General features: G+C 41.4%; 1 long non-coding RNA gene across 1 annotated transcript in view; it reads right to left on the minus strand.

Moving 5' to 3' along the window:
* Window positions 1-253: 253 nt before the first annotated feature.
* Window positions 254-20797, minus strand: part of LOC146380175 (uncharacterized) — a 30679-nt gene continuing 10135 nt past the window's right edge. Inside the window, exon 2 of the long non-coding RNA XR_014801275.1 lies at window positions 254-4090. This is a non-coding gene — a long non-coding RNA (uncharacterized LOC146380175). The remainder of the gene's footprint in view (window positions 4091-20797) is intronic.

Raw genomic sequence — 20797 nt, forward strand, 5'->3', positions numbered from 1 at the left:
AGGGAGAGAATCTATCCTTCAGCTTTGAGATGCCTCCCTTCTCACGTGTGGCTATTTCTATAAATATTTCCGGCATTTGTATATATTTTTACACACATTTACATGAGAATAAATCATGCGTGGAAATTTCGTAGTAAGGACAAAAACAGCGAGACGCAGGATGTCAGCAACAACAAGTGGAATATGGAGGACTGAACATCTGTGTGTATTTGATACTATGTGTAATAACCACACAAAAGAGAAGGACAGTAGCCTATGTTAGAAACACCTTTATTCACATATCTTCACGTATCTGTGTCAGAGCATGCACGTGTTCAAAGACAGGAGTAAAAAGCAGGGAGAGAAGGGAAACAATAAAAGCCAGGGATCAAGAGAGGGAAAGGATTTGTGGATGGTGTGTACACAGTAAATATTTTCATCCATTCCAGCTCAGGCTACATACCTGCAGAGGAAACAAAAAAAGGAGGGGAAATAGGAAGGACAAAGGTGAAGAGAAAAGAAAAAAACAATCACAGGGGCTAATATTTCTTCATTTAAAAAAACATTAAAAAGTTAAAGATTGTATTTCTCTGACACAAGACATTCAAAAAAAAATTAACATATTTAAATGATTTCCCCAGAAACAACAATGCAGCAATTTAAGCATCAGAGGCCTTGATTCAATGCAATCATATGCAGTAATTACCATGACACCTTCACTGATGACAGTGAAAGTTTAAACATCCCGGAACAGGAATGGGAAAAATGAGCAAAAGGTGAGTTAGACACGACAGCATTCAGTCAAAAACAAAACATCGCTGACACACACGAGCAAACAATACAGTGCACGCTGCCGTTTCATTCCGTGCCCCTGCCTTCCCTCTTGCTTGCATCCAATTTACTCACTTTCTTTCGGTTTTGTGAGACATTTTCCACCCGCTACAAAGCCGACGTCATGTTCACAGCTTTTCTACATAAGTGTTTCATGTCACTCCTTTTCCTCTAAAACACACTTGCCTATTCCTTGTGTTCCTGGTCTTATATTTGGGTTTGAGAGTGGATAGGTAACATTAAAGAGCTATCACTTTCTCTCTCTGTCATTCCCTTCCTTCATACACCATTTGATCTGAAGCCAGATATGGCTTTTGAGATGTAGACATGGACACACACTCACACACACACGCACGAGCGTGCATGGATGCAAACACTTGCACTAGTGCAGGCAATTTGCACACACGCTGACTGACAGATAAACAATTTCCAGAGAACGCACGTGCACGCACTCTCAAACACGTGCATGAACACACCTTTATTTTGCAAGGCTTTTTTGTGTATTTCCTCCTAGCCAAACATCAAAAGGCGAATACCATTTCACATCACACAAACATCAGTATTACAATCCTCGGTGCTCCGCAGTGTCATTTTCAAATACCCCACCCTTGACAACTTGTGGAATAGGTTGAAGGAACGGAGCATTCAAACAAACAGGCATAAATACACAACAAATACCACCTACAGCCAATAAAATATGCATGGCAGAGGACGAGCACTTTTAAAGAGACTACTGTCAGAATTAATAACATGCAACAAAAAGACAGTAGCAGTGGCTGTTTTCCACAGGTGTGTGTGTGTGTCTGTGGATCTTCATATTGTATTCTTTCCAATGTTCTGTTTTTGTGCGCTGCTTCTGAGCCCAGCCATAACTCAACAGCGTGATGTCAAATGCATGAGAATCTTCTCTTAGATAAGAAAAAAAAAGGAAAAGTTATTAGCTCTATTCACATTTTTCATGACACACACACACACACAATTTTCTAAAATACGTTGAAACAGTTTAGAGTGTAAAACATTAATCACTTCCAAAAAAATAAAGAAAAATTGAGCAAAACTTCGGGACTCAGCTCAGCTCTCTGAGTTTAAAGTACAAAATGTTCCAAAAGTCAAAATTAATGCAGTCAGATTTTTAGGAGTGTTACGCCTTGATATATTAGATCCCAATAACTCATCTTTTCCTTTACTGCTGCCTTTGTTCACTCTCTTTCTGATCTGTAATTGAAAAAGCATTCCATTTTTATTTTTCTCCTCTATCCAAAGGCTAAATCCAAAACACCAGCCAAGAGGTTAGCCTGGTCACCTGGCACCCACAGGCACTCTCTCTCCCTCTCCCTCTCTCTTTTTCTATTTCACACACATGGCCATGTGCGTGTACACACACACACACACACACACCTGACTGCTGTGCTTCAATAAACTGTAAATTCCTCCTCTGCGCCCACCGTACCCAAGCTAACCCTTTAAAAGTCACCCGCCTCCACCTTGTAATGCATGGACACACACCCACAGACACGAACATACATACTTACCCACAGTTACACACAACAGACAAGCCCAAACACACAAAAAAACAATGTGGCTTAGTGGATGGTATCAAATTTAGTGGCCACGGGGATCTGACTGGGGTCATAAATCTATATCTAACATGTGAGAAAATCTCTACATGAATATCTGGAGAGACACAGAGGGAGAGGGGAGATGGAGAGTCAGACAACGGGATACAGATGGAGAGAGACAAAGGGGGGGGGGAGAAAAGGCAGAAAGCAAAGTAAGAGTCTTGTAGACCGAAGGAGAGCCACAGACAAACAGCATCAGGTATAGAAAGAAATAAACAAACACATGCAAGACGACAGAAAAACTGAGTGGGAGAGTGGGCGACAAAGCACGGCGGAGGAGAGGAGGAATAAGTAAGGGAGATAAAGATAAACCGGCAGAGGTAGAAATAGAAAGATAGACGGAGCAAGAGAGTCACAGATGGAGACTGTGACAGTGAGAGATATATGGGCGGGGAGACAAAGCGAGCAAGAGAAGGAGGGCAGAGAGAGAAAGCTCGAGACAGACAGACAGACAGAGAGCGAGAGAGATACATGACCCCTCTCGCTCTAACAATGGCTCTTCATGTGGTGCCCAGCTTAGCAGGCGAGCCGTTGGAATCAGGAATGTGGAATGTGGGATTTCAGGCTTGGAAGTGATAGCTACTGTCTGTGTGTAATATTTAGGGCCGACACAGGGAGCCTCTGGCATGCCATGAAACACATGGACGCTGCTGCTTTTCCTGCTGCAAGTCAATTTATGTGTCCTGCATGTGCTTTTATGAGGGGGAAAGTACAGAAACACACTCATGTAGATATATGTACAGTATGTAAAATATGATACACGTTTAACAAAAATTACTGTGCTTTACTTAGACTGAAATATCTTCATTCTTATTATATTTCTGTCAATTTGATAATACTGTACTTCCTGGGAATCTAGATAGAAAAATATCTGTTTAAGTAAAAGTTTCAATGCCAAATATGTAAAAATAACAACAAAACACTCATTTCAATTTGCTTCAGGTAAAAAAAAAAAAATACTGTTTTTATATTAAAGATGTTAAAAAACTGTAAAAATATTTTTTTCATTTAATCTTGTGATATGTAAATATATCATAGGTATATTATTACATTAAAATTACTGATCAGTTGCTGTAAAATTCATTTAAATGTAACTAGACAATTTATTTAATATAGAATTAAACATTTAAAAATATACAAAATCTGTGTACATACCAAACCACTTACCAATGTATTCTTTTTATCATAAATTTTGAAAATATTAATTAGTGTGATGTGAAATATTTGTAGTGGACTGAATTAAACAATTACCGTAATGAATTAGGAGCATAAAGCAGGATTTAAGGTATAAAACCAAAATGAATTTACTTTCTACAACTCTACTGTAAATGTGCCATGATTACGTTTTACATTGTCCCAAACTTAAAAAAAAAAAAAAAGTGCAAACATTGTTGAGGTGAGTTTAATCTCCATGAGCTCCCGGGATAAACTGGAAGTTTGAATGTATACACACGGCTTCTGCATATTGACACTCTTTGTCTCTCCTTCTCTGTCTCTTTTTCTCCCTCTCTCTCACGGAGCTAACGTACACACTGCTGCTAACACAGGAGACAGTTGTTGCTGGCCGCCCCAGTGCCTGTCATGGCTGTCAGGCCAAATCCCACGAATTATGGCTGTTCCAGATGTAAGAGATTTCTAAGCTGCCTCCAACGGCCTGCGGTCTGTGGTGAGAGAGAGAGAGGGGGAGGAAAACAGAGAGAGAAAGAGAGAGAGAGAGGGAGACAGAGATTTGGGTTTATGCAGTGTCATCCAGAAATCCATCTTCCTTTCGCAATCTCTCATCTTTATTATCTTTTCCTTTTCTATCAGTAGGGGAAAAAAAATACTGTCATTACTTAAATAACTTTTTGGACAAGATTATTATTTTATATATCACACATTTGAAATTTCTTAAGAATATGTGACCTACGTCTGCAAGAAAGACTGACTGCCTGGCATGCTCGTATTTTTAAAAGGCAGCTAGAAAACTGATACTTTTGCAGGAATATATCTTTTCCAGCTGAGCGGCAGTGTTTGTGAAGTGAAATCACGGCATATTCTACATTTATATATCTCTATATATTACCTGCGGGCACAAATTCATTCAAAATCATATCATATTAGCAGCGGGGTTTGTATTAACATTAATTACGACATAAAATATTTAGCATTCGCCGATGTTTTCTTGAAAACAAACAAACGAAAACTATCAGAGTATTGACACATTGACCGTTTCGTCTGACCGGTACATTCGTCGAACTTCCCCGTATGCACATCGACACTTAAAATTCAACCCCCATCGTTCTCTTACTTCTTTTGGTCTACTCTCACTCTTTCTCTCATTAGTACTTTGTAACCAGACAGTTTATTTGAAATTATGAAAGCATTACACTCTCTGATGTAGCAGTTTAAAAATCAATAGCTGAAACCCTAGCTGCCTCACTTAAGCCCTCTCCTATGGCAAAGGGGATGTCTCTTTCTCCCTCTCTCTTAAATGGTAATTTCATTTGCAGTCACTAAGACCTCACCGATAATTACCAATGCCCTGAGAGAGAAAGAGGTAGTGAAAGAGAGAGTGGAGGGATGGGAGACAGGAGAGATGGATTAAGAAAGGAGAGTGAATGCCAGTCATTAGAAAAGCTTTCCTCTCTCCCTGCTTTGATCAGAGTTAAGAACACATTGCCTTCACTCTATCGCACCCTGACACCAACCTCTGAAAAGAAAAGATGGAGCACAGGAGTACGAGGGAGGCGGGTGAGTGAGTGAGAAAAAGAAAAAAAAAAGATCCCTAAAGTCTTAAATAGCGAGCCTTAATTTTGACATTGAACCCGCTCTGTTCTTGGGTTACCGCCGTCCATTTTCAGAGCGCCACCAGCCACCCCCCCACCCTACCTTCTGCATCTCTCAAATGAACTAATCAGAAAGAGGAATATGAAGTGTCCTGCAGGATCCATTTCTCTAGAAGCATATGGCAATGATTGATGGGGGACAACTTTGACTTTCCCAGGTCATCCTGCTTGCACACATCTGGGAGCATGCAATAATTCTCTTAATTTTAGACCTTTTTTCTCTTCCTTCTTTTCCTATCTCTCCCCCCTTCCCAAAAACTTCAATTTCACTTTGGCCAAAAAAGAACCTCCTCTCAGTCTATCCGCTGTCTTTCCCTCTCACTTTCTCAAGGCTAACACAACCAGTCATTTTGGTTGAAATAAAGGCACTGTAGTGGTTACCAGATGCTTATACGGGCTGTTTGGGCAATCCCCTTGTTTTTTTTATGGCTCCCAAGATTTTTCTTTCCCTCCTAAAAAAAAAAAGAAGAAGAAAAAAACCTTAAGAACCACTTATGTCATATAACTATGCTAGTTGGATTTAATATTTCATCATGATAAATACTGTAAAAGACATAAGGAGCAGAAGTTACTTGTGTTTATTGCTTTAAAATAGACTTCAGGCTGAGGCTTCTTTTTTTTACAAAGAGCTGCACATCCTGAGGTTTAATGAGCATCTGTTTTGTTTAGTTACATTTATTTTAATGAAATGGTTGAAAAAGAATAATGATAGCATGGTGATAATAATGATATTCAAAACCATTTGTAACTGCAACAATCCAACTTTTTCAGTGTGTTCGAGCGAGGGAGAGACAACCATCTCAAACCTCCCCGACAGCAACTGGGCCTTGTTAGCTGTGCATTGAAATCATCTTTGACTCTGGGTTTACAATAACAGAGAAGAACTTCGACCACTAAATGCTTTCGGGAAACCCGCCCGTCCTCCTTCTGCCATGTGATGATCCCACCTCTGAAATATTCAGCACCATTAACATTCCGATGGGTATCATCCCCTTTCAGACACAATTCGCTCTGCTCCTCAGACCTGTGGGCAAGGCAGGGAGAGGCCGGGAGCAGATGTTATCTGTTCTCATTCTTCAAAAGATCCCTCCTCCTCCAAACGCACACTGTAAGTGTTATATGCGGTGTAGAGGAAATGGTGCACAGAAGAAATGGTCCCCTCGCTACTGATCAGTATTGACAGAATCTCTTGTTTTTTGGGGGGGAGAATGTGCTTTTGTTTTTTAAATTTAAAAAAGAAAAGGAAAAAAAATCAATGCAAGACCTAATGTTGCAATATTTCCTTTAGAAAACAACTTTCTGTTTCGTTATTTGAATTTCATTTAACTAGCATGGAGTTCTGTTTTTAAATTCAGTTTTTAATCACATACATTGAATTTAAAATAGATTTAATTGTGTGCAAATTGAATTTGCATCGTCTTGTTTCAGCTTGCCTGCATTTTACCGTTCAGACAGCTATTTAAAGCTGCCTTATCTGATATCTTTAAGTTCGGCACCATCAAGTCTTCCACCGGGTTTATTGGCCAGTAAAGCTTAAATGTGTTTGATCTTAATTGCTAATGATGTGACCATAAGGGTAAATTGTTTTGCCAATCAAACTGTGCGTTCTCTCCTACACTTACAACTGCTTTCATGTTTTCAAGGCTCACAGCTGATTAGCAAGTTGTGTTTCTCTGTCTGTGTATGTGTGCGTGTACATGCGTGCATGCTGTCACTAATAATGTGTGATCGTGTGAGAGACAGAGTGCTACACTTTGAGCACAATTAGCCAGGCATTTAGGCGTCTTAATTGGTGACATTCGATCTCAGGCACTCGTTGATGAACCACTTAGCAGCAGACTTATGGATTAGCAACCGGCAAAGCTCTCTCTTCTGAGATGTAACTAACAGGTCAGGAATTAGTACTCTTAACACTGCCTTACAAATGAAGACAGTTGTATTGACTAGCACCGAGAACTGCTTTCTCCTCTAGTTTCCCTTGCTAAATTTAGTCTCCTCTTGAAGTCCTACTCCTGTCCTCTCTTCTTATCATCTCGTGTCATGTGTTTTTTCTTCTTATCAGCTGAAACAAGCTTTTGTTTAAAAATTTGCTTTGTTCACTCCTGGACAATCTCAACCACGACGTTGGCTGTGGGCCACTCACATTTGGCCTCGACAGTATTTAGTGTTTTGTTGTCATGGCGCTGAAGCTGTCTCAGTTGTCTGGGCAACATGTGCCGGGGCTCATGGGAGCCTCATAAATGTCATGTATCGACGGAACTGCTCGGAAGAGCAGGAAGTCCTTGCCAAAAAGAAGATAGATAGAGCGCCACTGGTGTTGGGGATGCCATGTTGCATTAAATCAATTTTGCAGGGTGCATACAAATACTGTGACACTTGCCAACACTCATATGTGTACAAGATACTTTGCATGCAGAGATGGCCAGAGATTGAAAATAAACAGATATTACAGCTGTGCAGTTCTGTTCTTTTCTTCTTCGTTCCCTTTTAAACCAACCCGTGTTCAAGGAGCCGATTCAGCAGCCCCTATCCTGCCCTCTGTAGGTGTGTCACAATTTCGCTACACTTTCCCCTCCCCAGGTCACTGTCATGTGCCTGGACCTACTGAGCAGAGGGGCCTTTAAACAGGAGAGACAGCACTTGTCCGTTAGATTAGCATGTCCCCAACGTCACATGCCTGTGCCTGCACACGTCACCTCTTGTCTGGAGGTGCCTGTCGGGGTTCATTAGAAAATGGTCAGATTTTTTTTTAAAAGACAAAACAAAAACAGGGATTTTCTTTTTCTTTTTTTTCAAAAGGTAGACAAAAAATGTCTGTGCACAGGAACAGGATCCGATGCTTTACTTTGTGTAAATGTCAGCATGAAAACACAAACACCTTCATTAATACAATTAATTTTGGAATTTTTCTTTCTCAGATCTAAAATAAATATTCCTGACACCACGTCATTATTATTCAACACAAAACACATATTCTAACCAACAAAGCAACTCCAGTCTGAGGCGAGGGCCAGTCGGCATTTCAAACGCCCCTGAGATTCCAGATATTCTAATACCGTGGGACCTTCTCTCATATTTATTGTGGGAATCAGAATTTATGATGAGTAAATTGGGCTTCTTCATCTGTGTGCCGGGGGGGTTGCAACATGCGGCCGAGATGGCTTGACTTATTGATTACAGGGAGCAGTATGCCCCATTTCAAAGGGAAGGAGAGCCCCCGCCACGCAACTTCTGAGAATTAATTTGCCCGGCATGGGCCTTCATGAGAAACACATGTCCGTACACACACAAATGCAAGCATAGACACAAACAGGCACACAGAAACCAAAGCCTGCAGGTAAAAGAATTACACCCCCCCCCCAGAAAAAAATAAAATAAATAAATAAATAAATAAACACACCTACACAGGCAGGCAGCCCCCTCTGCCCCCACCAGTGCACACACACACACACACACACACATGCACAGAGAACCAATTTTTACAGCGCTCCAGGTATTGTTGTAACCAAAGACTGTGATTGTACTTGCTGGCACGGGGATAAACTCAGAGGCATCTCAAACATTCTCCCACTATCTGACAAAAAATTACACCAATAAAGTTTCTTTTTTTTAATTTTTGGTAACATTTTTTTCTCTTTGGTATTCACTTTAAAAGTGTGTGCTGGTGGTATTTCTTTATTTCAAATAAATGAAATATTTCTCACAAAAAAATGAAATAAAAGAAGAAATAAACCCTGCGTTTCTGAAGAACATTTAAATAATCTGACAATCTGTCGGATAAAATACCGTCCGGTGGCGCCGCAGCTGTACTGGAAGCGAATACGACCCTAACGCGGTCCCATCCGAAGTGTTTCTCCAGACCGAATCACAGCTGAACTATCAGTGGTTCATCCCTGGCATTGTCCACTGGATTGCCCTCGACATTCAGACACCAGCTCCTATTTCACCAGCAGCACCCACGCTAATTTATCATCATGGTCATGACAGACAACACATCTGTGTGTGAATGGATTAAGTGAGGAAAGAGAGGAGGGACAAAAGTGAGAGCGAGGAGGGGCAGAAAGAGGGAAGAGCAGGAGGAAATGTGGTAGCGAGGAGGATACTAGTCACCACATTCGAGGCTTTTAAAGGGTCATATCTTGTTTGAAGGGCCCCATACTACCCTTCACTCGACCTCTCGCTATCCCTCCCACCTCCACCTTTGTAACACGCTGTCAGCTAACCCCCCTCAGCAACTGGACAGCTCATTGTCCTGGGTTGTCTTATATTACAGCCCCATATACTGCAAGTGTGAAATGGAAAAGAATTAAAGAGCTTAAAGAGTGTATTGAGAAAGTAGACCTAGAGAAGTTTATATTGCCACATAAAACAGTAGCTTCACGGGCCGTGAAAGGGCACGTCCATGACGACCAGCTTGTCGATGACGGTCCTGCGTGACACCTTTTTTTAAAAAATATTTATTGGCTGAATGACACCGGTGTGTTTGTCAGCGTGGAGCAGACGCGCAGGCCTTTCCGGCGATGAGATTGATGGGGATATGTGTTGAAATACGGACGGACGACAGATGAGGAAACACTCGCGTCTTGTGTTCACATGTTCTGCGCTCACATTAATGCCATACTTGTGTGTGGTTGTGCGTAAATGCATGCATACATGTCCAGACAGCAGGTGTGCATATACAAGCGTCTTCATGTGTGTGTTCAAGCAAGCATATCTGTTTACTTTTGCTCTCCAAAACCCACTCACATTTGAATGCAGGAGACAGGACACATCTCTCTGCTCTGTGAGCCGCTAGACAGCGCAGTCAGAATATTTTAGAGTCCACACACATACTACATCCCTGTACACACACATATACACACACGCGCGCACACATATGCCTCCCTGGGGTACCCCATATGCGGTGCCTGGGGAGTGCAAAATGGAACTTTTTAAAAGCCAAAAACACTTCTCCCGAACAAACTAGTCTCACTTAATAATACCACACTCATGTTTCCCTCTTCTCTCGCGCGACAGGCCGTCATTATCTACAAGGGGTGGGTGTTTCGGCTGCATTTTAGGGAAAGGTCGTGGTTGTTGTTTTGGTATCTGAAAGCCTTGCTACATGACAGATGGCAAATAGACTATTTGGAATCTATGCATCAACAAATACATTTTGGTATGGAAATGAAAAAAGGAAGGAGTCTGGGAATTGTGGATTTAGCGTGAAGAAGCAGCAACTTGCAAACTCCTGAGACATTCGATTGACTTGAATTGCTTATTTGAGACCCGCAGTACATGCTGCAATATTTTGATGTGCATTACATTGAGGAATCAAGCGAAATCTATGTTGTCGAGCCTTTTGTTGTTGTTGTTGTTGTTTTCCATCTTTTTTATACAGCAAGAGAGCAGCAAGGGTCTTTTTTCTTCTGCTGAGGTAAATTAACTTATGTACACACGGACACACAAAAAAACAAACACACACGCACAGAGTCCGGGCACACAACCAGTATGTATACAGACAAACACGCATGCACCTTCTGCTCTTATGAAGATAAATATGGCAAGGGGTAGATTTTCACCTGCACCCCCTGCAAAGGGACACACGCATTCATCTTTTGGGATGTGTGTGTGCCCGCATGTTCGTATGGGGGGGGCATATTGGGGATACAGCTGCAAGGGTGTGTGCACTTCACTGCCTTTTCAATGTATGGAAATGTATGTGCATTTTTAAAGTAGGGGGGCTAAATTTATTTCTCTTTCCCCCGTGTACCCTTCGCCCCTTCCTCTCTCTCTCTCTTCCCCCTACCTCATTCCTGAAGCTGATAGACCTATGGATGCATGATAGATGGAGAGAGAGGGTGAGGCAGAGAGAGAGACAGATGGAGGGGGTCTCTGCATGGATGCATACATGCATGCATAGATGTATACATATATATATATATATATATATATATATATATACACCCTTTTCTCTCAAACACATGCTACAAAGTCACAAACACACACATGCATGCATGCAAACACACACTTCTGACTTCACGATTCATGCACATACCTAGCGTAATCCACAGTTTTACATAATGGGGAGGTGGAGAAAGGGGAAGCAAGTCGACTCCTGTAGCAGGGTTATAAAGATAATATAAATCATCTGACTCTTTTTTCTCTTCTGTATGTATACACATTCACCCAGGGAAATGCTGATATGCTATAGGGGAATATAATGAGATATGTACAAGGGTCCCCCTCACCGTCAAGAACACATGTGGGTCATATGTGAGCTTTGTGCAATTTTCACAATGTATAAGGATTACGGTTGACGTTATGCAGAGATTTTAAGGGAACTGGTCCAAGTGCAGGTCACATGTGTGCAGAATGGCAACGCTGTTGCGCTCTTCACGCAACCGAGTGCTCGTTTTGAAATGCAGCGGATGGATTTTTCACACATTTCAGCAGTGGTCTAGAGTTTGTTTGTTGCTAAAAATTAATTAAGCAAAGAAGTATGCAACACACTCTACATACAAACAAAAAAAAGAAGAAGATTCACTGTTAATTATTCAGAGAAAGTTAATTTTTATGGAATATAATTAAAGGCATTTAACCATCAGGGACAGAGTGAGATCAAAGATGTACATTTGATGTCATGCAGATAGCATTTTTAAATTAGCAAACCCTCTTAACTTTTATAATTATCTTTGGTGGGAGAACTGAGGCAGGAAGTTCTTTTGTGTTAATTCTGGGACTGAAATAGTCTCCTAAGAATTAGATGAAATTAATTAGAAATAATTGCAGATAGGTATGCAGATTGCATTTCCAATGCAAATAAATCTTATCGGAGCAGAACTAAAGTTTATTTTTTGTTGGTATTATTCTAAGAGAGAGAGACTCATATAAATTAGCATTAAATATTAGTCCAAGGTATTAGGATTGAGGATTTGAAAAGGAGTTGCAGCAGGAAGTTATGTTGATCCGGCGTGTGCTCAAATTAAAAAAGTGATTAAACGTGTCAAATTTAGTGCGATAACATTTCATTGCGTTCCTGTTTTCAGGAAAGGAGTTGTGCTTTTTAACCTCCTCTCCCAGTGTTTCTATTGAAGCTGACATATATACGCATACACACACAGACACACACATACAGAGTAATGTCCTAACATATAAAAAATGAGAAATAGGCAATGGGCGTGGTATATGTGTATGTCTGTGTGTGGGTGCGCGAGTCAGAGAGAGAGGGAGGGAGACAGCGAGAGAGGAAGCTTGAATTTTATCTCGCAGTGTCAGTACCGTCACAGGGAGGAAAAAAATAGAATTGTTTCCTCCATATTAGGAATCAAAGCTAAGCCCAGTGTTATTGTGTCCACCATTTTGACTGCAGTCAACAGACCTTGAGGTAGCAGGTGCATAAGGATGAGCGTGTAGGTGTCAGTATGTTTTATTTATTTTTCTCTTTTTTTATTTTAGTGGGACAAAATGCATCCTCCTGTAAAGCAGCAGAATCATTCATTTTGTGTGTGTGTGTCTGTCTATCTACACGCATACAAATTTAACAATCATATGTACACGTGTATGCATACACACATCTTTTCCTGTGGTGAATTTGAGTGAGAGTGTCTGCATGTCCACGCTTACATGTACACGGGTATGCCTGCAGGTGTCCGTACCTTCAGCATTTATAGTCCCAGGGAACTGCTGACCTCGTCCGCCGACCCCCCTCCACCACCACCCTCTGTGTTTCTAGGGGGATCCTTGAACTTGACCGTGGAGGGAGAGGGGTGATGGGACTGAAGCTGAGACTTGAAACAAACCACTCTGATGGACAACAAAGACAAGTAGGAGGGAGGGGGGATGACTCGGGCTTGGGGTGTATAAAGGTTGAGATTCCAGGGAAAGGTCCCCAGGGTTTATGTGTGTTTGGGTTGTGAGTCTATATAGGCTAGCTTATCAGGTTTCAGAAATATGCTGCTTCATTAAGCCTTTTCTTCGTAGGATGCTGTTATTGCGATAATAAAACTGCATAGTGGTTATAAAGCTAGTCCCCAACATGTGTGTGCTAGGATAAGACATTATGGTCAAATGTCTTTGCACATTTTTGCATTGTGTTATATTATCTATGCATTTAATTCCACGTGGATGCCCTTATAGAATAATAATAATAACACTGTTATTTGTAAAGCACTTTTCAAAAACACAGATTTATAAAGTTTGATGTTCCGTTACACAGACCCATAATCAACCACAGGGTTACGCATTAATTCCAGCATACACACTTGCATCCGTGCAAATAGATGTAAACTGTGGCCCAAAATAAAGGGGGAAATTTTAAGGTGAATCTGACCTATAAAACTATGTTTTCAGGCGTCATTTGAAACAGTGACTCATAACAACAAAGACAAAAAGTCATAACTTAACTTAAGAATATGGACAGCCTTTTTTCTCTCTATAAACTAAGCAAATACTCCTAAACAAAACAAAACAACTAGCGCTTTCAAAACAGTACAGTCCTCTTGAAAAAAGAGAAAATGTAAGCGAGACTAAAATTCCAAAAAGCATGTTGTAAAGATTGGTTTAAGTTAGAAGCTGCAGGAGAAGATGAAAGGAGTCAGACAAATGGGTTCGGGCAGAGATGGTAGTTTGTGGATGAAGATGATAGGAGAGGACGAAGAGAGGAGAAAATGAATGAGGAGGAGGAAAAGACGAAGAGGAAAAAAAGGTGGGAGTTACAGAAGTGGACAATTAAATGGAGCGAAAGGGGAGAGGATGGAGAAGTATATGTTTGGGAGGAGGTAAAGAAGAAGAGCTTGGAAGGAGAACTGGTGGAGGAGGAAGGGGATTGAAAGAGGTCAAGGAGCATAGTGTCTTTTGGCAAGGAAAATGAAGGGGCATGTGTGTGTGCACATGAGTGTGTGTCTGCCTAATTGTGAGTAGAAGGTGAGGGGTGAGGTCTAGGCACGCTTCTCGAAAAAAAAAAAAGAAGCAGATAGAGATGGACAGTCAGAGGCAGCGCTGCACTGCATGTGTGCGCATACGTGTGCACATGTGTTCGTATGTGTGCGCGCGATTTCTCTGCATGCGTGTGTGTGTGCACCTACGAGTGTGTGTTTTAATAGCCACAGTCAGAGAGCCTCTGTCAGACGGTCAGCTAATTGGCCATCTTACAAGTACAGAGGAGGCTGCTCGCAAATTGGCAAAAAGGGCAACCGGCTTCAATCTGATACCAAACTCCTTTCTGTCACGATGCTGTCCATTAGACAACAGCTTAAGTCAGGGAAATGGAACAAAAATAAAGAAAAACAGAATACAAAACAGGGGGAAAATAGTGGCGTAATTGTGCTTTGGAGACTCGTGTTGTTGCGCTCGACCCGTGTGTAGCGAGACAATGGGGATCATGCCAGACTTAGCGTAAATAAAAATTTGGGGAAACGTTGCCAACTCATCTGGCTGCTGTGTTTTTATATTTGTGTGTATGCACGAATGTGTTTGTGTTTCCCTGTTGCAGAAGCCTCATGTATTTTAATCCATGTAAAGTCCCAACTGGGTTCCAATTAGGAACAGGTTTCCTAACGCCCTGTGGGGAAACTGATAATTATGCTGTTGACTGTGGTTCTGACTTACAGTATTTGTGTATTTGTATGTGTGTGTGTGTGTGTGTGTGTGTGTGTGTGTGGTGCAGGGGGACTTAACACAGCCTATGATATTCTTTTTTATCTTTCTGTCATGTTTACAATGCTGACGTTATTAGCTGTATCAAATGATCCTTCATAATTAGACACAATACAAAATTTCAAATCCTCTTATCTCAGTTGTTTATCATAAGTAGTGTGTATAGCACACACGCAAGCACACACTCGAATAATATATTTATACACTAAATCTAAGCTTGAAGGCACAAAGGGCTAATATAGCTGAGCGTAGCTGCTTCTAAACATTTTTTGGGGTCTGACTGTTAATGTTCAAGCGCTTGTGTGCAGTTTAGAATGAGTGCACGGAGAGCAGAGCCTGTTCCTTTTATCTTTCTGTAGTCTTTACACTGGTGATGATCTTAGCTGTACAAAGTGAAAATGATGTGGAGATACAAATCCTTTTGTTTACACACTGCTTTAGGTTTGAATGTAAGCATAAAGGGCCACTAAACCCCAGTTTTACAGGGTCTGGGCGTCTGAATTTGTCTATTAATACATTTTCATAATGAGTCTCTTGTGTTTGCAGCCATGCATCTGGCACTATGTTGAGTGTGACAGGTAGCTACGCCCTAATGCTCTTCACTGTAACTCCACAGCCACCATCTAACCTTGAAAAAAAAAGAAAACAAACCTGGATTGACACTGATATAGTGGACAGTGCACCTCTCACATCTAAAACTAAATGCTGAAAAATGTCCCCTCAGATAAAATGGATGACCCAGCTGTAGAATCCGCTGGAAAAAAATACATTGTTTTGCAAGGCTGAGCTAACAAGAAAGCAAGAAAATGTTGAATTTTCTCTGGGTGGTTTTCTGCAATTTGAAAAGCTTGCCATAGCGGCACAAAAAGGCAGCCCTGTGTTTATTTTCAGCACTGCAGTGTTTTAGAGATGTAAAGGCCCTCCTCACTGTGTATTCATGAACTCTTATTGTTGTTTCCCCTATTTCCATGCCGTGTCTACGCCAAAAAAAAGAGAGAAACGCCCCACAGAGAGGAATTGAATGCAAGATATTTACAGCATTTTTCTTAATCCGTACAGATGGCCGTGCTGGGGTATGTACATACCACTGTTGTAGACTTATTCATATCACACGAGATTCTGGGAGGGGGTATGGGGTTAAAATCCAACTCCAATTTACAAATCTGAGATAATTTTCATACTCCCCTCTGAAGATTTCTTACATAGAAATGAAGGCAGTTGAGGGTTTAGAAGGGCACAAGGAGTCTTTTGAGACTGCAAAACAGCATAATTGTTTTGCTATCCAATCGGGTGTTATACTACACATAATATATGGTTATTTCATACAGCCTCCAGACTGCCAAGATGTTTTCAATTTGGCACGGCCCTGCGATCATGATATCACAGAGAAAAGAGAGAGAGCGAGAGCTTCCAGTCTGGGATGGCCAGAGCAGTGAGAGGGCGATCATTTCGCCAAACTCAAAGGCTTTTTTTCCCCCTCCTCTCTCCCTCTCCCTCTCTCTCTGGGACGAATAATTCCACAGTTGCTGAGGCACTGAAAAAGCAATCTGCGGAATACCCCAGGGTCATGTCTGTGGCCGGATGATTTGTGTGAAATGTCATACATTAAATATAAGTTTAACATTCAGCCCGGTGCACTGTAAAACTGCCCTGTCGTTGCCACAGTCCGCCATTTCCCTCTGTGCAGGGAGGGTTCGGGTTCAGGAAAGCGGTCACAAAGGAGTTGGACACACAAATACACACAGAGACATGGACACACACACCACCACCACCCCCTGTGTCTGCCCAATCTTAGAGGGAGTAGAAGGAAAGAGGGGGGTGCAGACAGCAGGAAGTTGTGAGGCCATTCGATCTACAGCTGCCTTTCATTTATGAATGCGAGAACACTAACTTTTTTTTCTTGAAAATAGCTATATATATAGTTTTTTCAATTTCTTCTTGTATTTTTTTTCCAAGGAGCTTTTGGCCCAGACAGGAATTGAGAAAAAGAGGGAGGGCGGGGAGAGAGGTAGACAGACAGATGGACACAGAGACGGACGGTCGGTCTCGAGGCAGGTGTTGAATTCGCGTCCAGCTCGAGATGAGAAAAGTAAGAGAAGAGGTGAGGAAGGAAAAAAAGGGTTGTAACTAATTCATAAAGTTTCGGGAAAATAGCAGCCACTGAGAGGAAGAGCGCGAGAGAAGAGAAGCGAGAGACAGAGGGAAAAAGGTGTCTCCAGGGACTTCAGTGAAGCAGTCATCCCAGAGAGCGAGAGAGAGGAGATTCTGTCCATCCTAGCAGATGAGAAAGAAATGACAGAGGGGGTACAAAGGATGTCATCTGCCAGATGGACAACTGATGAGTTTCCTCCCTTTTCTCTTTGTCTTTCCTTTTCCCCCCTCATGGCTTGTTTGTTTGTGTGCAGTCTTTGCCTCTAGAAAGTTTCCGTCTGAATGACTACAATAAGATCGTGTGTTTGATATGTAAAGGGAAAACGTGGATATTTCCGAAATGTGAAATTCACTGAAGAAGGCCAACTCAAAGGGCGAACGGTGGATGGTTTGAGTACAGAAAGTATAAAACACTATATCAGCCCTGATTAAGCTGTGCCAGACTCAGGTGGATATTGTTCATGAATGTAATTATATACCTCTGTGCTTTTTCAATATATTCTTATCTACTTGGCACAGTTCAATTTAGTTTTCGCCTGCTGGTGTTTGACAACATTTGCATCTAAAAAAATCCATGCACCCTTTCTACAAATTCTGCTTATTATTGCCATGAAAGAGCTTACCACCAGATTTATCAATTTCACCTTGAAGGTGTTGTACTTGCTAGTGCATTTGTAAGCAAGCCCAGACTCTTTGAAGACAAACACAGTATCGTACAATCTGTAGCCCCCCTTTCCCACCCTTCTCCTCCCTTCCCACTCCCTACTTCAAAGCAGAAAGGCTGAGATGAAGGTTTGGAAAGAAATGGAAAACAAATTGTTCATTTGTATCTGGGAGGAGACCAGACACTTGAGCAAATGCTCTCTGCATTCTCTCTTTACATGCGCTGCGGTAAAGTTATCTTAAGGTGGGGCGCGGGAGAGCCAGAGAGAGGCGAGGCCCTGGCAATTGCTGTTTTAAAGTCTCAGCCAGACAATCAAATGTGTAAATGAGAGTGAAGCTAGTCAATGACCACCTTCGGGACAAATCTACTGGGATACTTGATGCATACTTGCAACTGCAAGAGAATTTTCAACTGCAAGAGGAATGTTGCTCCGATGCAGTTTTATACTGCGATTACTAAGGAAATACAAAAAAAACCTAGTTTAATATTTTTAATAGTATGAGAAAACTATCAAAATCACAGGTATACAGTATATTAAAAATATACAACCAACTAGTAAACAAGAGATTAAAGCAATGACAAAGACTCTGTAGCTTGTAACATTTACCTATATGCATGTAAAACAACCAAGTATGCACCCTCAACGCTTGTGAAAGGCCAATTTTCGCTCAGTGCATTATAGAAAAAGCCCCTGTAGCTTTGATCATGAAGGATAAAATTAAGCTCTTTCATTGACAAAATAAAAGAGGCTTTTTGATGTCAAAGTGCATGCTTGACCTCACTACGAGAGACCATGCAGTGTTAAATAGATGGCTTGTATTTAAAACAAATCTGAGGAGCATACAGGTGATATGCATATTATCCTGCTTTACTCTCAAGGGGATCTTTCGAGGATGCCAATGTTCACATTTTGGACAGAGAGGACAGATGGTTTGAAAGAGGAGTGAAAGAAGCCATCTATGTCCACTGTGAGCGACCATCTTTGAACAGAGGCGGGGGTTTACGACACCAACTCTCTGCCATCTATAATCCAGTTTTGAGATCCCTTCCCAGACGCCTTAACGCCCACTCACATCCTGGGCCATCTGACCTCAGGAATTCGCATGATAAGGTGGGGCCAGGTTTCACAATGAACACACCCAAAACTCTGGCTGATTGGGACCCACACCCAGTTTCACACCTTGGCTCAGGCGATTAGAGGATCATCAGGGGGTCCTTTTGTCCCTCTGTGGGGGGATACTCCCACTAGGTTTATATCTGGGACTCTCCACCATTTGACCTTAGAACTGAAGAAGCTTCTCGGATGAGAGGTGAAACGTCTTCAAGTAACTTAAAGAAGTCCAGACGCTTTTCTTTGCAAGCTCCTTTGTTTACTCTCAAAGATGCTGCTGGACAGTCTAAAAGACACTTCAAGTCACATCTGTACCAATTTTTAGTGTCTGTGTTTGAGCGCAAGCTGCAACAAAGATGTATCTGATGCTTGTTTCTGTTACCAACCATCTAGTTAGGCACCAGTGCAGGATATCTGGGGAATTAACACCTATATGTCTAAGTCGGTGCTATACTATACTTTATATGACAGAACCTATATATACTCCTTACAATATAAGGCAGAGAATGAAGAACTGCAAGCCATAAGGATATATCACACAATATTATATATGTTTTGAGCTTCAGACTGATGATAAGGATAAATGGGTTGATGGGAGAAGGCCAGACTGTGGTTCCTTGGCCATTATCCACAGGCAGGCAAATCAAGCCAGCAAATCAGGAACAATGGAGCCCTCAAAGAGCAGAGTGGGGATCAAAGCAGCGCTAACTGGCCATTGCAATCCAATTGAAATGTTCACTTTGCATCTCTCCAAAGGTAATGGATGTGGAGAGTGGGAGGTGAAAAGAAAGGGCTGCCCGCTCACATTTGTCGTAAAATTATGGAAGCTCAGAAGAGAAAGAAAGGAGAAAAATGCACGTGACAAGTCTGGCCTTCTCAAGTCATCTACTGTAGAAGCTTCATAATGTCCCTTGGTTATTTTGACTTTGAATTTGTGAAGTTTTTTTTTTTCCGCTCCCTTTTTTAGCTTCCTTTGAACCTTCCAGTGGTAACATTATGATGATATATGAGATGCTATACTATGGCCCTTGTGCATGTGGAGTAGGGTTGAGGCAGGCTATTTCTTGAAGTATCCTCTCACTCGCTCACTCTCTCTCTCTTTCGTTTCCTCCGTGCCTCTCGCCCTCTTCCTGTCTTTGTCTCCCCCATCACTTCCTCTCTCCATTGCTCCGTCTCTCCATTTGAATGTGTTGATCACCTGGGGAGATGCTGCATTAATGCTGACGACCAGTAAAAAGCAGAATCTCCTCTTTATTTATCTGCACTAAAATTCCTCCCAATCTTTCCAGCACATTTCACTCAATCATGCAACTCAGGCCATTCCATTAGCCACACAGGGGCGTTTTACCCCATTGAGCACAACACGCCCCGCACTTCTATGAATATAGATTCCCCTAAATTATGTATAATGGGAGTGCTCAGATTTTAGCATTTTTACTAAGAGGGTTTGAGGGTGTATGAGTTGTTTCTGCTGCTTTTTAAGTGCATCTTGAAATTCACAGTGTATGAGAGACTGGAGATGGTGTTTGCATCCTTTGAGTTTGTAGATTGTTAATGGAATGAGGATATGGGTAATATTTTAAATTTGTCAGTGTGCGTGACTTTAGATAAATATATATGTATATATACATATGTACATTTTTTCTGCAGTGCAGTCATGTCACCCAATACTAAACTAAATTCAGTAATGACATTACAGTTACTAAGCAAACAAAACTATGTGGTTACTTGCGTTACATAGATTTTAGATTATCTGCATGATGGGTGAAGTGAAAAAGCTAAACAAGCAAAATGGGAAAGCGGTCTATAACTTTTGAGGAATACTTACATGGACATTACTTTTGTTTTCTTTGCATAAAATGACAAGAATGTGACGGTAAAGTCCAAACTGCACCCAGGCAAGAAACAACTATTCACTGCTAACACTCCATCCTCTTATTGCAAGCATCTAAGAAGACAGCATGCTAACACAAAGCTA

This window comes from Perissodus microlepis, chromosome 9 (assembly GCF_051167445.1).
Source record: "Perissodus microlepis isolate ML-2025 ecotype Zambia chromosome 9, ASM5116744v1, whole genome shotgun sequence".
In the NCBI taxonomy this organism is placed as follows: domain Eukaryota; kingdom Metazoa; phylum Chordata; class Actinopteri; order Cichliformes; family Cichlidae; genus Perissodus; species Perissodus microlepis.